This window comes from Castor canadensis, chromosome 1 (genome assembly GCF_047511655.1).
Source record: "Castor canadensis chromosome 1, mCasCan1.hap1v2, whole genome shotgun sequence".
NCBI classification, from domain to species: domain Eukaryota; kingdom Metazoa; phylum Chordata; class Mammalia; order Rodentia; family Castoridae; genus Castor; species Castor canadensis.
Window position 1 is genome coordinate 29,956,282 of NC_133386.1, and position 18,155 is coordinate 29,974,436.

The window sequence follows — 18,155 nt, forward strand, 5'->3', positions numbered from 1 at the left end:
TCAATAAGTGACACAACGCCCACTGGCAGTTTTAAGAGTTAATCAGTGTGTGATAGAGATTCGATGGCAAACAGCAAAGGCAACATTTTAAATTTTAACTTACAGTAAGAAAGTAATGGAAATAAAAATTAAACCAGACAACTCATCACAGAAAGGAATTTTAAATGAGGGTAAGTAAAGTGCAGTGAAATAATCTACAAACAACTATAAACCTCTGAAACAACTAATAATAAATAAATGTTATCTGTATTGCACTGACAGGTTTTAATGGGCCATATATAATTTATTTGTGTCCTGATGAGACCATAATTTTCTCCGAAGCACATATCCAAAATTTTTTCTGCATAATGAAGATAAAGTAGCACACATACCGAAAATAATTTGAAAGATGCCATAATTTAATCCAAAAAGATAGTGAAGGCCTGTGTCCATTTTGGGGCACTTGTATTTTATTGCATAACATAGTTTACAACAAAAAATTGACTGTGGGATAGCGGCTTATTCTCTTAGAAGCCAATATATTTGCTAAAGTGTTTGTGATTTTAGTCCTAATCACATTGCAATCTTTTGGGACAATTTCAATAGCAATAATTGCAACAATTAATAATACTCAACTGCAAAAAGAAAACTCATGACAGAGTTGCACAGTGATGTTCTATAGAAACTTTATGGGGTATGTGTTCTAAATGTTACAGTTCTTCATGCAGGAGTCCAGTCTCCTGATGTGCTGTCTAAACAATTTGTGGGTGGTATTGAAGATTCCGGTTGGAGGGAATAAGATTTAAGTTTCAAATACAAATCTCATTTAATGAAAGCAAATAGAAAATTATAAAAGATGAGAGGTCAGTTTAACTTCTCCAGAATGAACCCATTTGTGATTACCTGATTGTTAATAGATGAACTAACCTCCCCTTAGAATTCTTATTTTTATAAGTTACACTTTGGCCTTTTATTATTAAATTTTATACAGTAAATAATCTAATCCACAGAATCTGAAACCTTTAAAATCTTCCAATGTAAATGATGTTTCTTTGCTGATGTGTTGAAAAATAAATGCAATTTTATTTAAAAAATATTTTTGAGAGATAATTTTTCAGATACTTAATTGCTAGGACACGTATTGTCTGGTATCAGTCAGACATTGATCCTTGCATCAAGGGACTTAGTACCTTTAGAAAAGACAGATATGTAAATAAATAAATCTAGCACAGTATGAGAGAGGTTTGTACAAGATACAGTGATTGAATAAGAGACCAACAAACTTTAGGGAAAGAATGGGGACAGTGTTCTCTTGAATGAGGACTTAAAGGGTGTCCCTCAGAAAGATTAGAAGGTATTGGTATTCCCAGAAAGAGCAGGAAAGAGCTTCTATTGAGGGGTGGTGGAGAGAGAAAGCATAGACTCTGTCCTAGTCTGTTTTCTGTTGCTATAAAAGAACACCTGAGACTGGGAATTTATAAAGAAAAGAGGTTTACTTTGTTTTATAGTTGTAGACATTGGAGAGCATGATGTTGACATCTGCTCAGTTTCTGGTGAGTGTATCAGGGCAGGAAATGAAAGGGAATAGCTGCATATGAAAGAGAGGAGACCAGGAATCTGACCTTCTTTATAATAAATCACTCTTGTAAGACTTTTCATTCCTCCAAAACCTATATTAATCCAATGAATATGACAGATCCCTCATGATACCAAGTGACACTAAAGGTCCCACCACTTCTCAACATCATTACATTGGCAATCAAGCCTTGACATGAATTTTGGTGGAACAAACTATATTGAAACCATTCTAGCTAGGGGTTGAAGAAAGAACCCATTTGGCATGTTTCCATTCCTGTTGTAAAAGGTTTAGTTAATAAGGAGCATTGTACTTCCTAATTAGTCATGAAGAGTTGATACAAGTATTTTTTAACAAGATGCTTCCCTGTGGAATGTCAGGAGACCCCTGAAGATATGAATGATGCTGTGATCAAGTGGTATCCATATCACATAGCACAGTCCTAGAAGTTAACTGCTAAGGTCTGAAGATTTGTGTCCCCTCAAGATTCATCTGTTGAAGTTCTGACCCCTACTGTTACAGTATTGGGAGGTGGAGTCTTTGGGGAAGTGATTAGATCATAAAGGCAGAGCCCACATGAATGGTTTTGTTGTTCTAAAAAAACAGTCTTAAGGGAGCTCATTTGTGCCTTCCACCATGTGAAGACAGATAGGGAAGGTACTGTCTACTGTCTATGAATTGGAGAGCAAGCCCTTACCAGACACCAAATTAACGGGCATCTTGATGTTAGATTTTGTAAACTCTAGAGCTCTGATACATATGTTTCTATAAGCCACTCAAAGCAGCCCAAATGGACTGAGATAAACTCCAGTGGTTTCCTTGGAGGACTTTATCTAAAAAAGGTAAGAGTTACTGGAACACACGCTGATGAAAACATTTGTGAAATTCTCAGTTAAATTCATAGCATTTGATAAAGATTATATAACTTAGTTTTTCCCTCTGTTAAATAGGAAAAGGTTGGTTTGAAATGGAAGTGAATAATGTAAGATTTTGAATGTGAAGTATCAAGGTTGTCATGACTACCACCACCACCACCATCATCATGATAGTATCTCAGCATCATTATACTCTTTTAATACCATGTGGAGTGGCTGGGAACAGACTTGAGCTCCAGCTTCTCTCAACAGATTCTTGGTGATTGTGCAGTGGAATCAATTCCCGAGTGGCTGTGAAGAAGATCCTAATAGTGAAATATTGGACAACCTGAGAACAAAACTTGGTCCCAAATAATGATTGCCTCATCAAATCTCATTCATTTCAGATTTCCTCTCTGTCTCTCTCTCTCTTTCTCTCTTTCATTTTTTGACTAGTGGCTTTTAAAATTTTTATTATTTTACAGTGGAAGTACATTGAGACATTTACAAAAGTTCACCCCTCTATCATTCTTTATCCCCTGTCCCTTCATTCCTGGAATTGGAATAGTGGCTTTTAAAAACTCTATTTTTCCTCCTTACTTTTTTATTTTCTATAGTTTAGCATAGAAGAAGCAAAATGTAAAGACTACTACTGTTATTTTATTAAAATTTGATCATATTAATTGATCTAATTGATCAATTAGATACATGAACATCAGATACATGGAAGTAAGAGGGCCCTTAGTCTAAATCATTAGGACAACCCCTCATCTTACAAATTAGACAACCTACTTCTTAAGAGCAGGTGTATTTTCCTTGTCTTTCTCCTGTCAACTAAAGAGTCATCTGAATTCTGCTTGTCTGTTGTATTTTTTTCCTTTTATTTCTAAGAACCTCCCTCTATCTGGACAAACTGCTTCTTCTTACTTACTTCAGCTATTGTTCATTTCTACTGTACTACAGCCCTAGCCCTTACTTTGTTGTGCTGTGGAATCTGGTTAGTTGTTGTAAGTCTCCCCTTCTCTGTTATTGATCAGAGGCTTTGTCTCTATATTCTCCAACATTGTACAACTATTGCATTCCCTACCACTCAGCATCACTTTATTTCATAGCTATTTATGACACTCTACTTCTACTGAGAAGGTCAATAATGAAAGCATCTTTAAAATAAATAGAAAGCCCAGAGGAGGCAATTCATTTCTGTGGGGTGTTGAGATATATCAAGGAAGACTTGTGGAAGAGTTGAGATCAATTCTGGGTTCCACAGATGACAGTGGACAAAAGCTTGTGCTGAGGGAAATACTGAACACACAGGTGGAGCACAGGTTATGCAAAGGCACAAAGGCCATGTAAAACTATAGTATTTTAAACAAAATAATGGTGCAAGGATTTTTTTTTGGAAAGGACAACGAAGATGAATATATTAGTTCAGTTGCCATTCTGTAACAATAAGGGAGAACACAAAATTAGCCAAACAGAGATTCATGTCTCTAATGTAGTCTGGAAGTTTTGTTTCAGCAGATCAGTCATTGTCTATAAAATTCTAGTGCCCTTTCCTCATGGTCACATTATGATTGCAGTACTTCTAGGCATCTTACTGTTTAGATCAAGAAAAGAGGAAGAAGGGAATTGGAAGTATAAATATATCTAGTTTCTTTTTCCTAAGAAGAATGAAAACCTCTTATAAATGCCTTCATTTTTTCTGCTTAAAACTCTCTGATTGGCCAACAATGCCACATGGTAGCCTCTAACCCAAAGAGAGGTTGGGAAAGTGACAGTTTTTCTTTTCAGGTTCTACTAAAGAGCAGTGAGAGAGAAGAGCAGTTGGGAAGAAATATTTGATGAGATTATTAACCATGTCTGCCCCAGTTGAATTTGAAAGATAAAAAGACTATATCCTGAAGGTTTTTTTATTCTATTTAAGTGACAGTTAAAGGAAATAGTTTTAATTTTGCTTTGGGTAGAACAAATTTTCCAGTAAGCAGTTTTCAGAGGTATGGTCAAACCTGCTTATTAGGATAAACAGTTGCCTAGTAGCTTGATAGATAGCAAAGGCACAAAAGTAGTTTGCAAGAAAGTTGACACTAACAAGCCATTGTTTAAACCCTGGTGTTTCTCACTCCTGGCACACATCCTGCCAGTTACACCATTTTTTAATATGACAACACTCAGAGGCACTCACCCCATCCATTCACTTATGTATGATATATGGCTAGATTCCTAAAGTAATTTTGCCCATCACAATAACTGCATGGAACATGCTTCTACACTATTTCTAAATACTATTTGTCAATTTCCAACTAGGCAACCAACATATCTTAATAGATTACTTCATTTTTATTTAGTTTCTTTGGGAGAAGTCTTATCATTATATATGAGCTCTTAAAAAGAGACATTTCTTAAAATATCCATTTTCCAGACTCAATCTCAGAAGCATAAATACTCCATCCTTTTTCTAAAACATGGACAGTACAGGTGAGTTTATATAGCAGAACTGAAGAACACTGCCCAATTACATGCATAGGAAAAGCACAAAGAAAAAAAGATAGTAAACATGATTGCTTTCATCTCAAATGAGAGAAGTAGAGATGAAAAGTCTCTTGGAGTGTTGGAAAGACACCACCAAGGAAACCCAGTGAAAGGGAGCCTGGCACAGTGGTTGATAAGGTCCCCATAGGTGCCCCTGCCGTAGCACTGCAGTGAGATGGGCCTGTGGTCTTCACAGGCAAGAGCTCTCCACATATGGGGTAGGAGTAGAGTGTGAAGCAAACTGCAAACTGCACAATGGGTCAGCTGGACTGAGTTTTGGAAACAAAGAGAAAATGCATAGCTGTTCCCAAGATTTTCAAGTTGAGGATGAGGAGTTACTGTGTAAATGAACTGGCATTTCCTGGGCGGGTCAGCACTGAGCTTCTGTCTTCTCCAAGCCCCAAGTGTTTTTACTGTTTTCTCAAATCTACAAATCTACAAAAACCTGCATCCTTACCCCCTACCTAGCAGCTAGTGAGACCCAATTTTGATATTGTTGAATTTTTCTCTACATTTCATATCCTTATTTTCTGTTCTCTTGGCACTGGTCAATCCTTGTAGGATTCTGAACTGTAGTCCAGAAATGAGGAGAGGAAAGGAGAATCAATTTCATTGACAGTGAATGTCTCTACTTATATCTATACATATTTTACTCTTCAAACAACAAGGTAGATACTATCATTATCACTTGCATCTTATCAATGAAGAAATGGCAGTACAGAGAGGTTAAGCAACTTCACCAAAACAAGTGGCAAGGAAAGAGTTTCAAGATTAAGTGCCCTGCATGGGAACCAAGCTCTGTGCTGGATTCACCCCAGAGAAATATCACTGTTTTGTAATACTGTGATCCAGACATCCTGGTTTTGGATCTCCGGTTACTTGAAAAAGGCTATTTATTGGGCTCTCAGTATGTATATAGGATCTGGCTATCCAGGGCAGGAGGAAAACAGAAAGTAAAAGAGGGAATAGAGCCCCTCCAGCAAGAGTTTAAAATGCAAATACTGCATAAGTATGTTTGCATAACAAAAGAGCAAAGATGAAGAGTTAATTGACTCCATTATTACTAAAGGGCAACCTGTGACCCTGGGTGTTGAGGAAGAAGGAAGAGTGGCGAGGTAATGCCACCTTTCACATGTGCCTTGTTTATTATTGTTTAGGGCTCTTCCCTGTCCCCTCACCTGCATGCTTTCCTCACTCAATGTCTTTTCAAATAGTCTTCAATTTTGCCACAATGTCAGCCCAGATTCGTCTTTCTTTTCTACAATTCCACTTGAATTCATTTTGTGTGCCCTTTAATGACTTCTGTTCTAGTTCATAATTTGATTTGGACTGAAACTCCTGTTTGCAATAGGCTAACAGCCATTATCCTTACTAAAGTGAACCGTAGAAAAGTGACTGTCAGAGTTTTCAGCAGGTACTTGTGTGATATCATGTTTATTTCAAAACAGAGAGACAAGGCTTCATAGGTTTCTTTCATTGCTTTAGAAATTTGGGATACTTATTCTGACAGGAAGCCTGGGGAATGAGGCTGAATCACTGAGGCTCATGGTCCCTCATGCCACCTTGTCTGTAAGCATTTAGAGTCTCTTCTCCTTTACACTAGGGAAATCATGTCTGTCTTGAAAACTTATTTCTTCCCCATCACAGACAGTAGGGATTTATCACAATCTGCTGATGGGGCCAGAGCCACTGAGGGCCACATTAACTCCTTCAGCCATTGTCTTATGGCTTTCATTCAGAAAAAAAAATGGTTTTCTTCCCGGAAACAATGCTCAGATAGATTCAGTTGTGTATTTCAACAAAACTGTAGCCTTTAACTTGGAAGAGGGAGGAATGTCTGAAAGTCCTTAACAAGGAGTGGATTGTTAACATTCATTATTCGTGTGATCATACAAACATAAGAAATGCTTTGGGCTTTTGTTAACTAGGCTACAGTTACATCTCCTGTGGATATTTGAAGTTTCCAAAGGGATCCTACACTGTGCTATTGGTTATGAAATACAAGACTGAGCATCAGTTTAACCCTGTTGTCTGCAGGTGCCAATCACTGGGCTAAGGATAGACTGAATTTAAACTTAAGGGATTTGTTGTTCTGTTTGAGAAACTTCAGAGTCTAGAACTACCTGTGTTTTAGATCCACACAGTATGTTTTAGAGAATTTGTACTGAAATGGCTCCTAATATTTCAACCCTCAGAAACATCTTTGACTAGGCCTGAGACCATAATGAATTTGTAGGGTTTTCTTTTTTTTTTTTTCTTTGGGCTTGTTTTCCTAGATCATTTCTGAAATCATCTTGGCTGCCAAAATTTGATAATTGTTTCTTAATTAATTCTGCAAATATTGATGATATATCTCATATGTTACTTATATGCTTAGTAGAAGGCCTTAGTGATATGACAATTGACAAGATAGCTGTTTACTGTGGGGTAGTTTTTCAATAGGACTAGAATGTAGATGGTATGACTTTTAGTCCCATTCTATTATTCACAAGATGTTCAACATATAGATAAATTACCTGGGACTCAATGTTTATGTTTAAACAGTGTTGTCCTTTTGAATGCTTCATTCAGCTTGAAAATTCTGGAATTTTTAAACAAAAATAGAGACAGAAACATAAAAATCTAGAATGTCTATTTTGTAATATTTGAATGTCCTTAAAGAGAAAGTCTCTCTTTACTGAAATGTACTTTAGCAGTGTAAAAAAAGAATTTGGCTGAGTCTAAAGTTAAAACTCAGAGAGCCAAAGGATTGAATTTATGTTTAAAATGAGTAGCAACAAACCTTTCTAAGGCCAATGAAGAAGAAATGAGTCAAGTCTGCCAATTTGAAAAAGCCATAGGTATAGTATTTCTAAGGCTTTTCTTAAACCTGTAATTCAGATGTGATTACCATAAAAAAGCAATATGTTGTTGGTTTTACAAATAGTACAGAGATATGAACATAGAAGTACTTAGGAAAATATTTTCAGGATTAGAAATTAGGGTAGAAACAAAGTACAAATGTCTTGCAACCTATGCTGTTTGATTTAGGATTTTTCTACTGTATCATGGTGAGAAAAGGACATACATTTATCACAAACTTTATTTCAAATTTTGAATTTTGACCTTGTCTTGGGCATTGAGATTGGGTGCAGTTCTCTCTCAATGCTGAGTTGCTGCAGTCAGCTGCAGCTCCCAGTCAGTCTGGCATTCGTGAGGAAAAACAATGGACCCTCTGTAGTGGACTGTGTTGGTAAGCTAGGGTGCTGGATGGGTTATAGGTGCATTAAGTTCATTTTCAACTTACAGTAGTTTTTTTTTGAGTTGTAACCCCATCATAAGTTCAGGTACATTTATCTATGTTTTTCCCCATCACGCCAGTGGCAGGCCTTCTATATTTGACATAAGAGTGCAATCCTGCCCACTTTCTGAATAGGCATTTCTCATTCTATATTCTCTTACACACACTAATGCCTGCCTTAAGCTACATGGTTCCTCAAGCCATATTATCAGTCATTCCTAGACAATTTCTCTGTGAATTGAAAGGGCAAACCTTCAGCTGACTCAGATATTCATTCTATTTTTCTAATCCTTCATGTCAGAAATGTAAAAGATTATGCTAAATTGATTCCCACAGGTATTGGTCAACTCATGCTGTGATATACTTCTTATCTTTTCAAAATGCAAGGCCAAGTACAAGTGGGTAAGTTTCCCATAATATCATATAAGATTTATAGAAGACAGATAATTTTGTGTTCTACCAAAAGCTATTTCATATTTTTGGGGGCTAAATAGTACTTTGAGTTTTTTCTATCTCTCCCTTTTCCTTTCCTCTTGCTAAGTCAGATAGCCAGTTCAGGGGTAGGACCTGTGGCAAAGTGGAAGAGACGCCAACTTATGACTTGTGTTTTCAAAAGCTGAAGTAGCATCAGGAAACTCACAGAGCTTGCAGAGGAATATGGAGAAGAAAGATAGATATCATAGTAGCATTAGGGATATGAGGGAGAAGGGGCTGTAGCCAGGGGTAGCAGACTCAATATGACCCCTGCCTTAAGAATACCATAGCAGCAGAGTCCAGCTATCTCCATGAGAATGTGGTGTAGAGGAGTGTGCCTACAGCTCAGATGTTCTACTCAGCTCTGAACAGAGGTTGGTGAAAACAATTAATGGCTTGTTAAAGGAATTCACATTTCTAAATTCAAAGGAGGTAAGAAGTTAGTATTCACAAAGGCACAGAGGCAAGATGTCAGGACAATCTGTTGGAGATGGCAAAGTACCTCCAAACTGAAGGGACATGGCTGGAGAAGAGACAGAAGGGGCAACGCTGAGGAAAGAGGTTGGCATGAAAGGGAGGAAGTAGTCATGGATTAGACTGAGAGATTGGCTATTACCTGAGTAATAATCACCTGAGTGGTTGAGCAAGGGTGGAGGTAATGAAAACTCCTGTTTGAGGATGACACCTGTTGCATTTGGATGAAGTCAATGTTACAGTTACCAAAGGAGGGGAGACTGAGATAGAAAGGAGAAAAATAGAGGGATGATCCAATTCTGGTTATGATACATGTATATGTGGAAATGTCACAATGAAACACCCTGTGAAGCTATTTTAACAAACAAAAATGTCTTTTTTTCAAAAACAGAGAACAGGAAGGCAAAACAGGTCCTGTCTGGGGGGTTGGTACCAGTGGGAAGGGGAGGAGATAAGGAAAGGGTGTAGTAGAGTGAATATGGTAGATATATTATGCACTCCTGCATGTAAATGGAAAAGTGAGACCTGTCGAAACTCTTCCAGGAATGGGGGGAGGAGGTTAAAAGAGAATGATGGAGGGGGTGAATTCAACTATGATATATTATGAAAACTTTTGTAAATGTCACAATGTACCCCCAGCACAACTATAAAATAGTTATATGAAGAAAAGAGGAAAACCACAAATGTGAAGTGAGGAAGGTATGGAAGTTGCAAGCAAAGTGGGGTTTTAAGACAGGAGGCAGCCTGCAATGTTGATGGATTGGGTCATTGAAAAAAGAACAGAAATGTTTTAAAATGAGACAAGCAGTTGTCTAATGCCTAAGCTTACTGTCATGAGAAGAAGGAGATCTGGAGGGAAAGAAGCTGGGAGCAGGTAGAGAAAAGAGTGCTCCTCTAAAAGGAAATGGAGCTCCTAGTTCCACTCATTATCCTAAACACAAAGAAATGTCATAGTCAGTCTTAATAATCACTCAGCCCTTTTCTTATGGATGTGGAAACTGACAGGGAAAGTGTGGCTCCTTTGCCAAAGACTGTTTGGCTGGTCCTTGGAGAATGGGCATTGACTCTGTTATTGTTACTGTTCCCAGACCCTCTGCTCTGTAGCACTAGTGTCTTAGCTCTTATCCACTGCCTCATGCTGCCTTCCCTCCCTTCTTTGTTCATGAGATTCTTTCCTTCCCAGTGACAAACTTGACATCATGTTTGTCTAGCGCATCAAAGAAAAGTTATTTCTAAGAGCCTGCAATATTCAGGCCTTTTTCAAAACTATTCTTAGAAAACTGGGAATGGTAGATCACACCTGTAATCCCAGCTGCTTGGGAAGGAGGATCACAGTTTGAGATCAGGCTGGGAAAAAAGCGTGAGACCTTATCTGAAAGAGAACTAAAGCAAAAAAGAGATGGAGGCATGGCTGAAGTGGTAGAATGCCTGCCTAGCAAGCATGAGAGACCCTGAATTCAAACCCCAGTACTGCAAAGACAAAATAAAACAAAAATCTTACTATTTGAGCATCTACTCTGTGCCAGGAAATGCTTTGGTACAGCAGAGGGCAACACAGTCCCAACTCTGAAAGAGCTTACAGCCAAGCTAGCAGAGATGGACACAAGTGCTGTGACAACAGAAAGGGTGGATGGACAAAGAGTAACTGGATGCATGACCAGGGAAAGATGTTTGGATGAGGTGACATAGGGGAGAAACCCAGATGAAGGCAGAGGGGACTTGTGTGGATATCTGGAAGAAGGACAGTAAGAGCAAAGAGGACAACGAGTGCGCATGTCCTGACATGGAGCGAGAAAATGAGAGCGGAGTCGGCGCAGAACACAGACAACGCAAGGCTTGTAGGCCGCGCCCTTGTCTTACTATGAGTGAACAGAGCAGCAGTTAAAAGGTTTAAAGTAGAGAGGTAACATAATCTGGTTTACATTATTTGCTATTTATTTTAATTTGCATAAATTAATTGTACAAAGCAGTTTCATTGTGATGTTCCCATGCACGCATGTAACGTATTTTGATCAAATTCATCACCTCTATTCCACTTTCTTATCGTCTTGCCTCCTCTTTTTAAATGGTTTTTGGTGAGTTTCACTATGCTATTTTCATATATTATATCCCCATCACCCCTTGTTTTCTTGCTCCCCCCACACAGTCCCCATTTTATAATCATGTTATTATTTTGGGCCTAGATTCCACATGTGAGTGAAAATGTGTGATATTTGTCCTTCTGCCCTTGGCTTACCCCACTGAACACGAGGACCTCCAGTTCCATCCCTTTTCCTGCACAGAACATAATGTCATTCTTCTTCATGGCTGAATAATACTTCATTATGTATATATACCACATTTTTTTCCTTTTGTACTGAAAGTGATAGTAAAATTTACGAGGAAAGGAATATAGTTTCAATAGACTGAAAGTGCTCATCTCTGGAGAGAGAATGAGAACAACCTCCACATTTTCTTTATACATTCATCAGTTTACATTTTAAAAGAATCTAAATGAATAACCTAAGAATTTTAATAGTCTAAGTGAGAAATAATTATGGTATGATTTAGAAGGAGAGATGTGACTAATGGTGGGGGCTGGGACATAGTTCACAAGTAAGGTCAACAGTACCTGCTGATGAGTCGGATGGGAGAGAGAGGAATCATGGGCACATATTGTAATGTATTAATAAAGAAGATGGAGGCACAGCTCTAGAGGGAAGTAGAGGAAGGGGAAAAATCATGGCTTGTGTTTGGGATATTTCAAATCTGAGGTGTCCTTAAGAGACAATACCAGCCCTGACATCTGGGACTTAGCTTGGTGCTATCCAGTCAGACCCTCATGTGTGTTCCTGATGGTCCTCACTGCACAGCTCTGACACCCTTTAGACACCAAGTGCAGAGTGTAGAATACTCAAAGTGATGTAAGCTACCCCTGCTGGTAGATGGAGAAGAGAATGGGTCCAAAGACAACTTCTGGAACACTCCTGTGTTTGGAGTTTAGGGGAAAGGAAAGAAAGACTTGGCAAAGGAAACTCAGCATGATGGCAGAATCAGAAGGAAAACAGAGAAAGCAGAAGCTAAGAGAAACCCAGTGAAGTATTTCAAGACTCAGAGGGTAGCTACGTCACATGTGAGAGAGCTCAAGTAATCTGAGGATGAGGAAGTGACCATTTTATTTGGAATGTGAAGGTCCCTGGTGATCCAAGAGACACAGTGGTTGGAATGATAGCTGGTTTAGACTGGTTTCAAAGGAGATTGTGAACATAATTCTTTTATGAAATAAAAATAATTTTTTATAAAGGGGGGAGGGAGAAATGGAGCAATAGATGGAGAAAGATACGGGAAGATGAGGTAAAAGAAGGGTTTTGTGTTTGTTTTAGGATGATGACTGTACAGTTTTGTATGAAGGGGAGTGATTCAACAGAGAGGGGTCAGTTCCTGGGGGCAGAAAAGGACACCGTTGTGTGAGTCAGGGATGGGAATCATGCCCAAGTCCATGCACCACAGAAGGGAATCAGAATGTGGAGACTGGCCACTCTGAGGCTGAAGGACAGGTGGATGAGTAAGAGCACCCTGGGGTCTACTCCTAGCCCTTCTTGCAGCTTCTGTATTTCTAAGAGAAAGAAGGAAGGTCCTCAGCTGAGTGAGGACAGGAAAAGGAGCCCTAGAATTTTGAGAGAAGAAAAAAGGTTGTGAAATATCCTCTAGGAGACTGACAGTGTCCTCCCATTGATTTTCCTCCTTTTAGTGCCCTATCTGCACAAAGAACCTCAGAATAGGTACAAATGAAAATATAAGCAGTATCTTATTTTTAAGAATAAAACCCCATGTAATTTTGAATACTTTTAATTTTAATGATGTATGTACATACATAAACATAAAGTTTGTTTCATTAAATATGATACTGATTAATTTGAAAAATTTGTTAAATTCAGGAACAAAATAATGCCCCCACAAATTGTGAACATTAATTAAATTTTGGGGTATGTATTATGTCATTATTTGCAGGGCAAACACAATGTATGATTTACAAGGCCCCTTTTTATCCATGCATGCCTGAACCATACAAGATATCCATATATCCATGTACGTCTTATTCCAAGACATTCAATGTATGCCTGAACCCACAGATACTCAACTCTATATATACTATGTTTTTCTACACATCCAAGCATACTTATTATAAAGTTTAATTTATAAATTAGGTATAGTAAAAGATTAATAACAATAGTAATGATCTAAACATAACAATATATTGCAATAAAAGTCATTTAAAACTTACAAACTGTTTATTTCTGGAATTTTCCATTATGTACTTTTGAACTGTAGTTGACTGTGGGTTACTGCAACCTCCAAAACTGAAACTGTGGACCAGGCAGCTACTCTTCTCTTTTTACTGTTACCCAGAGACCTTTGAGAGTTGCACTCTCTAAGCCAGCGATTCTCAAGTTGAGCCTGTGTTGGACTCTCTCGGTGGGTTCGTTAAAACATAGGTTGCTGGGCTGCAGCCCAGAAGTGCTGATTGCATCTGGCTGTGAAGGGTCCTGAGGATCTGGTCTTCCAGTAAGTTCCAAGAGACACCAATGCTGCTGGACCAGCAGCCATACTTAATGACTTATGCTCTAGAGATACAGAATCCCTGTGGTCACTTGTGTTTAAGATGCCAAAGGGATTTGGGGAGAGAATGCAATAGGTCACAAGAAGAAACAAGAAAGAAAAGGACATACCTGTCCTTGCCCGGGTGGGGTCCCAGACTATTAACAGCCTAGTTTCATTTCTTGTTTTAGTCTCTAACCACTACACTTTTCATTATCCCTCTAAGAAGAAATCTCTAGTTTGATCCTAGAACCAAGACAGATAGACTTTCCTTCTGCCAGAAAATACTAAACCCTACTGATAATAGCTTCTTTCTTTGCTATTTCTGAGGTTATTTCCAGTATTTGTGAATGCACAGCCTAAAATTAAAAATGCTGTATTGGTAGAAAAACTATCCAAGCTTTCAGCAGCTTGTACCAGCTTCCACCTTGCATATGAACTTGATTCCAGTTGTCTTAAAAGGACACAGGCAGAGGCCTTATGTTCTCTCATCACCTCCTATTCTGTCCTTGCTCCAGCTTGCTAACTGAAGCCTAAAGGGCCCTTGGGACAGTCCCCATACATTTGTCAGAAGTTCATGCAGTAAACATGCCACCAACCCCAGCCTGCTAGAAGAGCTTCTGCCAAAAGTCCATCCACACCACAACTCTCAGGTCTTTCTTCATTTCGGTCCTCTCCACATCTTTATGTTTTGTTTACAGTCAAGCACACAATTCTCACATAATAAATGCTGACTCAAAACTTGACCAATGTCTATAGTAATGCAAAGGAGGACATTTTGTAATTTTAACACAGAAAGTAGAAACTGGAAAAGATGGGCTATTTCATATATGATATCAAGTATCTGTAATGTGAATCAAATCACAAGGTAACTTGGCTTTTTAAAACTTGGTTTTACATGACAAAAATCATAAAAGGTAATAGGTGTTCATTGTATTTATCAAATTAAAAAAAGACAAAATTTATAGTGCCTGCAGTGTCATCACCCATATATGGACACCATTGTGGTTTTGGTAAGTAACCTTTCAGGCAGTATGTGCATATACACAGGCACACACACACATACACACAAACGCATACACACACACATATACACACATACACTCACACATACACACAAACACATATACACACACATACACATATACACATATACACACAGATGATAGAACTAGGCATGCATTTTTGTGATTTATTTTTTACTTATGGTAAGCATCTTTCCACATCAAAACCTTAAAACAAAACCCTTATTCTAAATTGCTACTCAAGTATACTATCATCTGGATGAGCCACGGTTAGTTCATTTGTTAACCAGTCCCCTCTTACTGGATACTTCCTGCCAGACTCTTACCCTTGTAATTATGCCACACTCACTTAACAGTGTTGTATCTAAATTACTAAGTCCATTTTTATTAATTGCCTTAAGACTAATTCTTAGAACTCTCATCTTCAAGCTATTAAGCATAATGCCAAAAAGCCTTCCAGGAATTTTAAATTTCATAGCTTCTGCACAACAAAAGAAATGATCTCTAAATTGAAGAAGCTGCCCACAGAATGGGAGAAAATCTTCACCAGCTACACATTTGACAAGGGATTAATAACCAGAATATACATGGAGCTCAAAAAACTAAACTTCCCCCAAAAATCAATGACTCAATAAAGAAATGGGCAAAAGAACTAAATAGAACTTTTTCAAAGGAAGAAGTCCAAATGGCTAAAAAAACACACGAAGAAACAGGTAACATCCCTGGTCATAAAGGAAATGCAAATCAACATCATGTTAAGATTCCACCTCACTCCTGTTAGAATGGCTACCATGGAGAACACCACCACCAACAAATGTTAGTGAGGATGTGGGGACAAAGAAACCCTTATACACTGCTGGTGGGAATGTAAATTAGTACAACCACTACGGAAAACAGTAGGGAGACTCCTCAAAAAACTAAACATAGAGCTGCCATATGATCCAGCAATTCAACAACTAGGGACATACCTGAAGGAATGTTAACCAGATTGCAACAAAGGCACCGCACACTCATGTTTATTGCAACACTGTTTACAATAGCTAAGCTATGGAAACAGCCAGGATGACCCACTACTGATGAATGGATTAAAAAAATGTGGTATTTATATACAAGGGAATTTTATTCAGCCACAAAGAATGAAATTTTGTCATTTGCAGGTAAATGGATGGAACTGGAGAACATCATCTTATGTGATGTTAGCCAGGCTCAGAAGGCCAAAAATCACGTTTTCTCTCATATGTGGAATATAGATCTAATACAAATGCAGCAGTACTATGAAAAACAGGTCATGGTAAAGGGAGTTCATGTACAAGAAGGGTAGGTAAAAGAAGGAAGTTAAGAAGGCGAATATAGCTGATATACTCTGTATATGAGAATGAATATAGAATTTTCAAACTGGTTAAAACCACCAGAAGAAAAGGACTAAGGCAGAAAGAAGAAAAATAAAGGACATGAACCAAATCAGGCTATAATACATATATACATGGAAGTGCCATGGAGGAACTCTCTGTATAACTATCTAAAACAAGCAAAATGTCATTTTTTTCTTCCTGTTTTTTTCTTATACAATATCGGTGAACAACAGGGTGGAACAGGTCCTGCCTGGGGAGGGTGGTACCAGTGGGAGGCGGGAGGAGGTAGGGAAATGGTGAAGAATGGTGAATATGGTGCAAATACTGTGTACACATGTTTGCAAAAGAAGAAATAATACCTGTTGAAACTATTGCAGGAATGGGGTGGGGAGAGAGGATAAGAGAGAATGGTGGAGGGGGGTGAATTCAAGTATGATATATTTGATATATTGTAAGAACGTTTGTAGATGCCACAATGTACCTCCACCCAGCACAATAATAAAAAACAAAAGAGAACAGAAAAGGACACCTGAAAGAAAAAGAAAGTTCATTTCCTGCAGACAATAAGATTGCTCATTTCTCTAATGTTTTTGTAAACTACAGGTATCACCAACTTTACAAATACTTTGACTTGAATTTTCTTCCTAGCTAAGCGATTTTAGGGTTTTTTTTAACCTGATATTTATTGCTCATTCATATTTTTTGTTTTGTGAACTTCCTACTCATCTTCTTTGCTCACTTTTGTCTTTTTCTTATTTGGAAAGCATACTCTTTTATGTTAGCAACACTTGTTTTATTTGTTACCTTGTTTTCCTATTGCATTTCAATTTCATTTATAGACTGTTCCTTAGATGTGTTACATGTTGTGATGGTTATCTTTATGAATTAACTTGAGCTAGCAGAGTGGCTTAAGTGGTAGAGGCCTATCTAGCAAGCATGAGTCCCTGAGTTTAAACCCAAGTGCCACCTAAAAAAGTAATAATAATGAATCAACAGGATTAGATCACAGGATGACCAGGTGTTTGGTCAAACATTGCTGGGGATGTTTGTGTAAGGGTGAGTTTTGGATGAGATTAATATTTAAATTTGTAGGCTTTGTAAAGCAGACAGTCATCCCCATTATTGGTGAGCCTCATCCAATCAGTTGAAGGTTTCAATAGAACAAAAAGGCTGACCATCTCCTGAGTTACAGAGAATTCTTTTTACCTGATTGCCTTCAAACTGAAACCCTGGCCCATGCTGAATTTCAGCCTTGCTGGAGTCAGGATATAAACTAAATCACTGGCTGTCCTGTGCCTTCATCTTGGACCTTGCCTGCCTCTGTAATTGTATGAGCCAATTCCTTGTAATAAATCCTTTTATCTATATGTGCACACATTATATTTGTTTTATTTATAATGTAAATAAATTAGTTATAAGTTCAAATTAAATATTTTTCCTTATATTTCATAAATGTAAAGAGAGAGAGAACCTTGATAGGACCTCTCCTAGGAAGAGAAGGAGGTGGAGAAAAGAAGAAGGGGGCAGGAGAATTTAACATACACACATATACAAATATATATACACATATACATATATCCACACATATATATCCTACTGGTTCTGTTTTTCTGGAGAGTTCCCCTGACTAAGACAAACATTTAGATCTCTACCTAGTCGTATCTACCTATATTTTCTTTTATTGTTTCTGTTTGTGGCAGAGCCATATTTAAAAATACAAGTCCTTCTCAAAGTAAAGTTTAAAAAATATTTTGTTTATTCCAAACAACCTGTTATGTATTACCTGTCACTGATCTGATCTTGGTCACTCCAGGGTTTATTACAAAGTTCTTCCTCAGCTGTAGTTTGTTCTCTCATGTGACCATAACCTTCAATGCAGAGCTGTTGAGGGCTGCACACTTTTTGGTAAAGATATAAGTATTAGAATCAGTCATAAAAGGGCATTAATAAAAATCAGTCTTCTTTATCAAAAACGATATCAACAGAGCTTAACAGTTCCACATTTGAAGTCTTATGCACATTCTGTGTCTTACT

At 37.9% G+C, this 18,155-nt stretch overlaps 1 long non-coding RNA gene across 7 annotated transcripts in view; it reads right to left on the reverse strand.

Annotated features, from left to right (window-relative positions):
• Positions 1–18,155, reverse strand: part of LOC141423350 (uncharacterized) — a 90,182-nt gene that overhangs the window by 41,453 nt on the left and 30,574 nt on the right. For 2 of the 7 annotated variants that reach the window (XR_012448150.1, XR_012448149.1), the window contains one exon: positions 17,905–18,019. The exons of the other annotated variants lie outside the window; for them this stretch is intronic. This is a non-coding gene — a long non-coding RNA (uncharacterized lncRNA). The remainder of the gene's footprint in view (positions 1–17,904; positions 18,020–18,155) is intronic. 7 annotated transcript variants of the gene reach the window in all.